Source organism: Carlito syrichta, unplaced genomic scaffold (genome assembly GCF_000164805.1).
Source record: "Carlito syrichta isolate Samal-C Ts95f unplaced genomic scaffold, Tarsius_syrichta-2.0.1 Scaffold131799, whole genome shotgun sequence".
Lineage (NCBI taxonomy): Eukaryota > Metazoa > Chordata > Mammalia > Primates > Tarsiidae > Carlito > Carlito syrichta.
In genome coordinates this window covers 267,615-278,581 of record NW_007075895.1, presented here as the reverse complement: position 1 = coordinate 278,581, position 10,967 = coordinate 267,615, and positions in this window count along the sequence as shown.

Genomic DNA, 10,967 nt, shown 5'->3' with positions numbered 1-10,967 from the left:
ACCCCTATCCCCACTATTGACCGCAGGACAGGAGGGAAACGCGGGTGTGGACGCCCCCCACCACCTGTAGTACATGCATTTCGCCAGCAGGGGGCAGCGGCTGCTCAACTTGAGCTGGTTATTGCCAAACCCATGGGGGCCAAGTGGGAACAGATCTGATTTTTCAAGACAAGCTGGACATCCAGACTTTTGTGTGAACTCTCCAAATCTTTAAGAGTGGGCAGCTAATTCCAAAATTTATAAAAGACTGCGTGGGTCTGCAGGACAGATGTATCCTAAAAAATCCCAGTGGGCATACCCTGGTGAAATTTGACCCCAGAAGACGGGATCTTGGTTTCATTCAGAAATGCCAGAACTTTAACTGGGCACAAAGGTTCAGGCCTGTTATCCCAGCCCTTTGGAGGCTGTGGTGGGAGGATTGCTTGAGGCCAGGAGTTCCAGACCAGCCTGGACAATACAGCAACACCTCTCCCTCTCCCATGTTTCTTTATTTTAAAAAAATTAAAATAAATAAAAATAAAGCCTGGGCATAGTGGTTCATCCCAGCACTTTGGGAGGGTGAGGCAGCAGGATCGCTTGAGGCCAGGAGTTCGAGACCAGCATGGACAACATAGCAAGATCCTATCTCTAAAAAAAAAAAATACATTTTAAAAAATAAGAAAAAAGGAAATGCTAGAGCTTTACATCATTATTCTAACACCCTCACGTTGGATATGGGGAGACTGAGGTCCAGAGAGAAAAAAGACTTGCTCAGGATTGTCAGGAACTGAGCCAAGTGTCAGCTCCCATACACCTGCCTTCTGCTCTGGGCTTCTTGCGGGGTGAGGTCATGATTCCATAGTTCAGGGGAGCTCTGAGAGAGCTGGTCCTACTGGGGGAGCCCCATGGGGCTGGGGAGGTCACCAGAGCCCAAGGACGGGGGTGGGGGTGGGAGGGGTTAGAAGGGAGGGGGAGGAGGTTTATTTTTAGCTGCCTGGAGCGTGCCTGCCTTATTTAGACATGAGGCGACAGGGTGAGCTGGAGGCAACAGGGGCTGGGAGGAGATTCCCCACACACACCCAGGCTCCTCTCCACTGCTCTCCCTGTCCGCCCCTGATCATCCTCTCTGGGGGCTCCGGGGCCACCATAAATAGCTGCCTTGCAGGCAGGGCGCTGTCTTCCACGTGGCTATCCTCTCCACGTCCACCCTCACCCCAGAACCAGGAGAACGAGAACCCAGGGCCGTAGAATGTTTTTTTTTTTCACCTTCTAGAGTCACAGATCTTTTTTTTTTCTTTTCTTTTCTTTTCTTTTCTTTTAGAAACAGGGTCTCGCTCCATCACCCAGGCTGGAGGGCAGTGGCACAATTATTATCTCACTGCAACCTTGACCTCCTGGGCTCAAGAGATCCTCCTGCCTCGGCCTCCCAAGAAGCTGGGACTATAGGTGTGAGCCACCACATCCAGTTAATTTTTTAATTTGTCATAGAGAAGGAAGTCTCAGGTTGTGGAGTCTGGTTGACCTGGGTTCAAATCCCAGGACAGGAACCTAAGCAAGTGACTTCCCCTCCCAAATCTGAGCTTCCTCTTGAGTATGGTGGAAGTGGGAACCCAACCAATCTCCCTCACAAATGCTGAAGGTTAAATGTGATACATATGTGGAGACCTTAGCAAATCACAGTAACTTCTCAATTTATGATGGCGATGGCAATTAAAGCTGTAGAACTTTACCAAGAAAAAATGGAATCGCTCTTATATGCACAACTGTGAATATAATTTCAGGAAGTTCCTGGAACTTCTGAAGCCTTCTTATCTTAATCTCACTCCAGACCCATTTACTCATTTGTTCAGCAGATCTTTGCTAGAGCTTATTCAAAAGCCAGGCATTAGGTAAAACCATGGGGTGGGGAATGGAACCAGAGAAGGAAATGAGTGTGTTTCACCCAGGGTCACAATGCAAATCAACAGCAAGCCAAGCATCAGAACGGAAGTCTCTCTTTCTCAAAAAAAAAAAAAAAGCATGAGGCCAGATGCAGTGGCTCACATCTATAATCCCAACATTTTGGGAGGCCGAGGAGGGAGGATTGCTGAAGACCAGGAGTTTGAGACCAGTCGGGCAACATAAGAAGACCCCGTCGCTATAAAAAAAAAAGAATTGCACATGGTGGTTAATGTAAACGATTTGATGATATTGGACATAAATATACACTCAGGAAACCTTCACCACAGACAAGGTGATAAACATATTCATCATTTCCAAAGGCTTCCTATGCCCCTTGGGGTTTTTTTGTTGTCATTTTTTTTTTTTACAGTGAGAACACTTAACATGTTAGCATGAGCTCTACCCTCTTAGCAAATGTGTTAAGTGTGCAATCAAGTATCACATGTGTGACCCATAGCCCCCCCTCCCACTCTCTCCCAGGCAGATCTCTAGAACTTACTCATCTTGCATGGTAGAAACTTTGTATTCGCTGAGCAGCGACTACCTAGCCTCTGCTCCTCTGGACTTCAGGGTTTTAAATTGCACTTGCTCATACAAATGGAATCGTGACTGGCTCATTTCACTAAGCACAATGTCCTCCAGGCTTGTCCACATTGTCACAAGTGACCGGATTTCTTTCCTTTCTAAGGCTGGATTATTACACAGTATGTGTATGCCACATTTTCTTGATCTGTGTCTCTAGTGCGGACATTTAGGTTGTTTCCATATCTTGGCAGTATGTGAATTGCCTGCAGTGAACACATCAGGACAGGTATCTTTTCATGGGACCACTGGATCTCTGATGGTTCTATTTTTAGGGGGCAACTTCCATACTACTTTCCATAGTGGCTGCAACATTTTACATTCTCACCAGCGGTGCACAAGAATGAAAGCCTCCTGAATCCCAATCTTGCCTTCTTTATTTAATTTAATCTATGCATTTATTTAAAAGAGATGAGGACTCACTACGTTGCCCAGGCTGGTCTCGAATTCCTGGGCTCAAGCGATCCTCCTGCTTTGGCCTCTCAAAGTGTTGGGAGGCCCTTGCCTCCTTTAAAGACTAAGTTTCACCTCTGCAAAGGGACCAGGATGAAGATCTCTTCTAGTCCCAATAGAAATAGATCTGTGTCCATTCCCGGGGACGCCTTCCCCAGCAGACCCTTTTATGCTTTCCCCAGCAACACACTTGACCAATGCTAGCCTCTATTTGCATACTTCCCACAACGGGGGGGGGGGGAAACACTCATTCCCTGTCAAGCTGGACCTCTGACGCTTTGACCAGTTGGAAGTCTCGGTGCCTCCCCAGAAGCTGGGCCCCACGTTCTTGGGCGCCTCCACCCACCACTCCTAGCTTTCCAAGACAGCTGGGAAGACGGTTCATCTTCTTCAAGTGTTCCTGATCCAAAAGCAGATTGAGGAAGGAAGGGGGGAATGGGGTGAACTGGAGGCTGACCTCCTCTCAGCCTCACCCAGCTTCCCACCCTGCCTGAACTTGCCCCCTCGCCCCAAGGTTCCCAAGGTTCCCAAGCCTCCCCACCCCCTGCAGCTGCTTCTTTAAGAAGCGTCCCAGGGGTTGGCCCTTGCTACTGTCCTGGATCCAGTCCAGGGCCCTGATTTAAAAGGTATTGCAACGTTTTTAAAAAAACGAACATGTGTTGTAACCCAAGGCCCTGGTAACCACAACACTGCCGGCTGCTAGCCGCCTCCCAGGCAAAGAGGAGAGGAAACGGCTCTCCGCCCACCGAAGGCACCCACACTGTGCCTGCACCGTACTTACCGTATTATATCAGACCGGGCGCTGTGGGGGGCGGGGCTGAGCGGGCCTTCAGGGCTCCTGTCCTGCCTCGAAGGGCCCTTGGGATCCCCACCTGCTTTCCCGTGAACCACCCAGTAGATGGCTGGCAGCCCCAGGACACGCTGTCCATCCTCCACGCGAGCCCAGGTGAACCTGGATAACACCAGTCTGACCATGCCAGTCTCACTGCTACAGGATAAAGTAAAAGTGTCTTGGCCAGGCCTTCAAGGTCGCTGCCTGCCTGTCTGTGTCTGCCTCCCTTCCTGCCTCTCCCCAGCACTCCTGGGACACCGGGCCACTGAGGCCCCTGAGCATGCCACCGAGCACTGGGCAGACATGCTCTTCCCACTCTGTTGACGAGAAGAGCCCTCTTGGTCCACACAGCCCAGTGCAGACATCACATTCTTGGTGAGGCCTGCCCTGCCATCACTCCCAGACAGAATTCATCATGGCTTTTGCTCCCACAGTATTTTTCCATAACCTTTGTTACACTGTCTACCTGGACTAGAGGCAATGTTATATCCTGAAAATACTTTGTTTCACTTGCGTGGTAGTGTGTGTGTGTGTGTGTGTGTGTGTGTGTGTGTGAGAGAGAGAGACAGAGAGAAAAAGAGAGATTCTATGTTTAAAAAAAAGAAATTGAGCCGTAGTTCTAGCTACTCAGAAGGTTGAGGTGGGAGGATTGCTTGAGCCCAGGAGGTGGAGACTGTTGTAAGCCTTGATTGTGCCTAGAATAGCCGTTACACTTTAGCAGGGCAACATGGTGAGACCTTATCTCTTAAAAAAAAGATTTTTTTTTTTGAGTTGGAGTCTCACTCTGTCGCCCAGACTGGAGTGCAGTGGCCGCTCCCAGCCACTGCAGCCTCGACCTGCTGGGCTCCAGCGATCCTTCCAAGTAGCCAGAATTACAGGCATGCGCTACCACGCCCAGCTGATTTTTTTTATTTATTGTAGAGATGAGGTCTCGCTGCCCAGGCGGGTCTCAAACCCGCGGGCTCAGGCAATTCACTCACCTCAGCCTCCCAAAGGCGCAGGATTACAGGCTGAGCCACCAAGCCCGGCTAAAAAAAAAGATTTCTAGTTTCTCTTCAAAACTTGGAAGGTCAGGCCGGTCTGGGCCTTCACTTCCTTATGACACAGGTCCTCTGTGGTGGGTCCCCCTATGCTCCTTTTGTGACCCCCAGTTTGTACCTAGCCTGCCTTAGACTGGCTGGCTCTCTTCCCATTTCGGTGCCGGGCCACTGGCCAGACCCGGAGACATTTGAGTTTTCTTTTTTTTTTTTTAGTTGGAATCTCACTCTGTCGCCTGGGCTGGAGTGTAGTGACACACTCATGGCCACCCCAGCGTTGACCTGCTAGGCTCCAGCCATCCTTCCATCTCAGCCTTCCAAGTAGGCTGAACTATAGACGTGTGCTACCACATCTGGCTGACATCTGGATTTTCAGCTGCAGACCTAGATCATAGCTCTCAGATGGTCTGGACCACTCTCATTCACAAATGGCCTGCCTCCTTGTCCCCAGAGACTCTTCACATGTTCCAGAAGTTCCACTAATTTAGCGAAGAGTAATGCACAAATAGAATCAGATCAACAAAAACACACATAAGCCACAACATTCCTTTGCCAAACTACGTGCTCCAATTTTTGGTTTGGAAAACATCATCCTGGCCGGGTGTGGTGGCTCAAGCCTATAATCCCAGCACTTTGGGAGGCCGAGACGAGAGGATTGCCTGAGTCCAGAGATTCAAGACCAGCCTGGGCAATTTGGTGAGACCGCACATCTACAATAAATTAAAAAATTAGCCAGGCATGGTGGTGTGTGCCTGTAGTTTCAGCTACTTGGAAGGCTGAGGTGGAAGGATTGCCTGAGCCCAGCAGGTCAAGGCTGCAGTGGCCGTGAGTGTGCTGCTTCACTCCAGCCTGGGCAACAGAATGAGACTCCCACTCAAAAAAAAAAAGAAAAGAAAAGAAAACATAATCCCTGATGTCCCCCTCCTCTGACTGTCATGCCCATGGCTTTGTATGAGTAACACTCTCCCACCAGAATGGACCAGGCACAGTATGTGTGGCTGGGACATGCCAGGTTTTCCAGAAGAGCAGGGAGGGAGCGGTTGTCTGTGAGAAAGGAGTTACTTAAGTTGTGATTTGGCTGAAATTGTGAGGTTATGTAGGTTGAAAAATATTCATTTGTCAAATCAAAAAATGCGATGTGCTACAAGAGACGAGAATTGCCACAAAACAAAGATCTACAGGGAACACGCGTGGAAATTGGGTGGAACTAAGGGCACGGAGTCCGTGGAAATCCAAAAGGTGCAAGCCGTCCTCAGATGAGATGTAGAGGGGGAGATAGGGTCAGGGGCGAGGGGTGAACAACTGGCTTCAGGGCAGCCGCACGAGGGAATCTTCAACTTTGCTAGCCTGGAGAGACCAGCGCTGCCATGGAGTCCTGCCCGCCAATCGCAAATAAATCACACGCTGCTGCTCAGTGTGTCCACAGGACGCTTCCGCATCCCCAAAGCAGGAAAGTCTTCCTATGGCCCCCGGATGTGGGACGGTACCAGGCCTCCGTGTCGCCCATGCTTCCCACGAGGACCAGGTAGGGGCGGCCTGGACACCAGACACCAGACACCCAGTCCAGTTGAGGATGGCCCCAACACAGAAGACAGTGCTCACCCTTAGACTCACTGACCTCTGGACCCTACCCTGTCCCTCATCTCTGTGTCCATTCCAGGTGTGGTAGCATGTGTCTGTAGTTCTGGCTACTCGGAAAGCTGAGGCAGGAGGATCGCTGGAGCCCAGAAGGTCAACGCTGGGGTGGCCGTGAACAAGCGTGCCACTGCACTCCAGCCTGGGCAAAGGACTGAGACTCTAACTCAAAAACAAACAGCCAGCTCGGTGGCTCAGTCTGTAATCCCGTGCTTTGGGAGACTGAGGTGAGTGCATTGCCTGAGCCCGCGGGTTCAAGACCCGCCTGGGCAGGCGAGACCTCATCTCTACAATAAATCAAAAAATTAGCCGGGCATGGTAGCGCGTGCCTGTAGTTCTAGCTACTTGGAAGGCTGAGGCGGAAGGATTGCCAGAGCCCAGCAGGTCGAGGCTGCGATGGCCAGGAGCGGCCACTGCACTCTAGTCTGGGCGACAGAGTGAGACTCCAACTTAAAAAAAAAAAAAACCAAACAAACAAACAAACAAAACAAAAAAGCTATCAGATGTGGGAAGGCACACAGGTCTAAAGCAGCCATTCTCAGACGTAAGCACGCATCAGAATTATGGGGAGGACTTGAAACAGATGTTGGGGTTCACAACCACAGTGTCTGATGGGCTGGGGGAGATTCCCAATAATTTGCTTTTCCAGTAATTTCTCAAGGGACTCTGATACTGTTGACCCCTGGCCCGAGTTTTGGGAATCACAGATGTAAAGAATGCCACTGAAGGAGAGGACGTGAGGTCAACTCCCTAGAGTATACCCCTCAGTGCTGTTCCATGCCCTCCTGCTCCATACTACCACACAAGCTCCTCGAGGGATCCACTGAGCCCCTCGGAGCAAGAAAGTGCCCCCAGATGGCATTGACATGGACAGCTCTTGCAAAGGAAGAGGTGGGCCTCTAAGGTTACCCCAAATCCCAAACCACAGCTCTCCTGGAAGACAGACAGGGATGGCGTCTTGCTGAAGGGCGTTACTCAGACTCCATTCTGCTTTCCAAAGACTCACCTCCCCTCCCCACTCAAATCGACACAACCCCATCCAGGCAGTGTGGCAATTCGGTTCTCTGCTGAGGCAGCCCGCACAGGTTGTGGGGCAGGAGGGCTCAGCTTTAGTATGGAGACTAAACTCAGTCCTCTAGGTCCCATGCAGTAGATGGAGGAAAGAGAGAGGATGCCAGGGCCCCTGGCTTTTAAACTATCCCAGGTGAAACTGAGCCCACCTGACCCTTGAGAAATGCTCCAGGAGAAGCCTAAGGACACAACAATTGTAAGTTTCCTCTCATTTTCTTTCTTGAAGTATACTCTAGGAGGAAGCTGTCAGAACCAACCTTTCTGTCAAGAATCTGAAAACCCAGGGGCCCTCACTCAGCAAAGTGTCGTGTCCCACCTCCAGAGCAGAAGTGGGGGCCGCCCACAGTGCCCGAAGAGTAAAGCATTCCAATTAAACTCAGTAACGTAAACCTTAATTAGTGACCTATATATTTGTTACAAATTGCATTCTGCTGTGAGAGACAAAAATCTCAATGACAGTGACTAAAACAATTTTTAAACATTTGCATTGATATACAATAGTTGTAAATATTTGCTGGTGCATGTGATAGTTTATGCATGTACACAAAGTGTAATTATCAGGTCAGGGTAATTGGGATAGACATCACTCCAAACATTTATGCTTGTTTGAGTCAGTCTCACTTCATCACTCAGGCTGGAGTGCAGTGGCACGATCATGGCTCTCTGCAGCCTTGACCTCCTGGGCTCAGGTGGTCCTTCCACCTCAGCCTTCTGAGTAGGTGGAACTACAGACACACGCCACCATGCCTAGCTAATTTTTTTTATTCTGTGAAGACATGAGGTCTTGCTATGTTGCCTAGGCTGGTCTCGAACTCCTGGGCTCAAGCAATCCTCCCACCTCAGCCTCCTAAAGTGATGGGATTACAGGTGTGAGCTCTCATGCCTGGCTCTGATTATCTTTTCTTTGTGTTGGGAACATTACAATTCTTCTCTTCTAATTTCCCGGATTGGCTTACTCAACTGTGCTGTTTATTCTATTACAGAAAAAGTTTAGGCTGGGCATGGTGGCTCAGCCTAAACTTTTGAGACCAGCCTGGGCAATTTGGCGAGACCTCATCTCTACAAAAAATAAAAAAATTAGTCGGGCAAGGTGGTGTGTGCCTGTAGTTTCAGTTACTTGGAAGGCTGAAGCAGAAGGATCGCCTGAGTCCAGCAGGTTGAGGCTGCAGTAGCCATGAACGTGCCACTGCACTCCAGCCTGGGAGACAGAGTGAGACTCCAACTCAAAAAAGAAAAAGTCTGAAAGTAGTTGATCAAGGCTGGTTTGGAGCTCCAGAAATTCACCAGAGATCCAGGCTTCTTCCATCTTTTTGCTCAAGGAAATGAAATGGCTGATGGGATTCCGCCATCCTGTCTGTATTTCAGGTAGAAAAGGGGAGTAAAAAAGGGGGAGCCCTGCTCCCAGCTGAGGCACTCCCGTGTTATAGTTCTCCTGAAAGCCTCAGCCAGCATTTTCCCCTCATATGTCCCTGGCCACCCTCCGCTGAAGAAAAGCTGGGTAAGCAGCCTGTTCACCCAGCATTTTACTGTCCCAGACATTGACCAAGATTCCACCATTTTGGAAGAGGGAAGGGGGGATTGAGTAAGGCCACCGGCATTCTCTAGAGTAGAACAGGACAGGGTCAGGAGAGAGGAGACAGGACGTAGGACCCTTTGTCCATGAAGAGGGTGCCAGGCACACAAGCACATGTGGCTCGAGGAAGACCCCAAGTGTGCTGAAGAACTGTAGGCCCGTGCTGCCGGACTGTGGGAAGGGGAGGGTGTCTGAGCTGCCCCTGATGGGCATGCAGAATCATAGCCCACAAGGGCTGTGGAGAAAGCCCCTCTGGGCAGAGGACATATGTTTGTGGAATAATTGGGCTTAACCATGAGAACCTGCAAACTTTCAGGGCTGGAAAGACTTCAGTGACCACAGAGCTAAGGGGCTGTTACCCGAGATCCCTGCATGGCCCCACCTTGTGGGCTGTAAGGGGATCCCTGAACTGCCTGAAATGCTGTGCAAAATTTTTTTTTGAAAGATGTGGGGGACAATTCAGAGTCAGATATGCAAACGTTGATTATGCAGGTACCCTTGTTGATGAGGTGTGCCCCTCTCTCCCCCAGCAGTTTCCCTCAACCGCCCGTCCCACCCCACCCCCCACCCACAAAACATTCTATGTGCAGGTATATTGTACTTTCCTCATGATAGCTGCCCAGGCTAGGCCCCGGTTGTTCTTTTCAGTCTCTCCGAAGAGAGCCTGCCCAGTCAGTCTTGCCCCTTCACACACAGCCTGGCTGCAGGAACCCTCGAGGCCTACCTCCCCGCCTGGCTCCACCTGACCTGACTCACACTGTTCTTCCCTCTGGTAATTGCTCCTCCCTGCTTCCCCTCTGCCCCCTAGATATGGAAAGACAGGCAGTGATTTCCCCACCACCGGAAGTATTAAGTATAGGCTGCACCATCACCAAACAATTGCAAGAGATTTGTGTTCATCGGGGTTCCTGGTTGCAAGAAACAGAAACCAAAAACCGGAGTCCCAACCTGAGGATGTAGAATTCCTCTTGGCAGGAATAGCCTTGGGCTTTAGGATTACCCCAGGAAGTCCTCCCTGACCATCCCCTTCCACCTTGGTCTCTTATCTCCCTTTAATGCTAATACGTTTTTCTTTTTGTGTGTGTGTGTGTGTGTGTGTGTGTGTGTGTGTGTGTGGGGTCTCAGCCTCAGCCTACCGAGTGGTTGGGACTGTAGACGGACTGTAGACGTATCCCACCATGGCTAACGTTGTTACTTTTTGTAGAGACGCAGTCTTGCTGTGTTGCCCAGGCTGGTCTCAAACTCCTGGGTGCAAGCAATCCTCCCACCCCGGCCTCCCAAAGTGCTCGTACTACAGGTGTGAGCCACTGTGCCCAGCCAATGCTAACGCTAATACATTCTGCACACAATTTCTCATATACTTTGTAAAACCTGGTATTGTTTCCTGTTTTTTTCTTATGCGTAGATCTAATGACCAAAAAAAAAAGGAAAAGAAAAACATTATAACTCATTCGAGAACAAAGACTTAGTCTTATTTTCTTGCGCCTTCCTATGCCTTGCTCATAGCGTGACCAACCGTCCCCGTGTGCCTGGGACCGAGGAGTGTCCCGAGACACGGGCCCCTTCGGGCTACAAGTGGGAAAATGCTGTCCTTTAGAGAGATTCTGATCACCTGCCCCTGGCGGTGGTGCGCCGCTCTTCGGCTATTTACGGCACAGGCCGCCCGGCTCGGGCTTAAGTCTGAGCTTCCAGGTCCAGTTTCAGGGTCTCCCGTGGCCCCGGCGCGGGGTGCTCCGGGGGCCCCGGAGCTGGGAGGCGGCGCTCGGAGCCCCCGAGGAGGATGGGCTGCGCTCGCAGCAGGCTGAGCCCCTGCAACTCCCCCAGAAGGGTAACGAGCGCCGGCGGGGAAGTTTGCCTGCGGAGG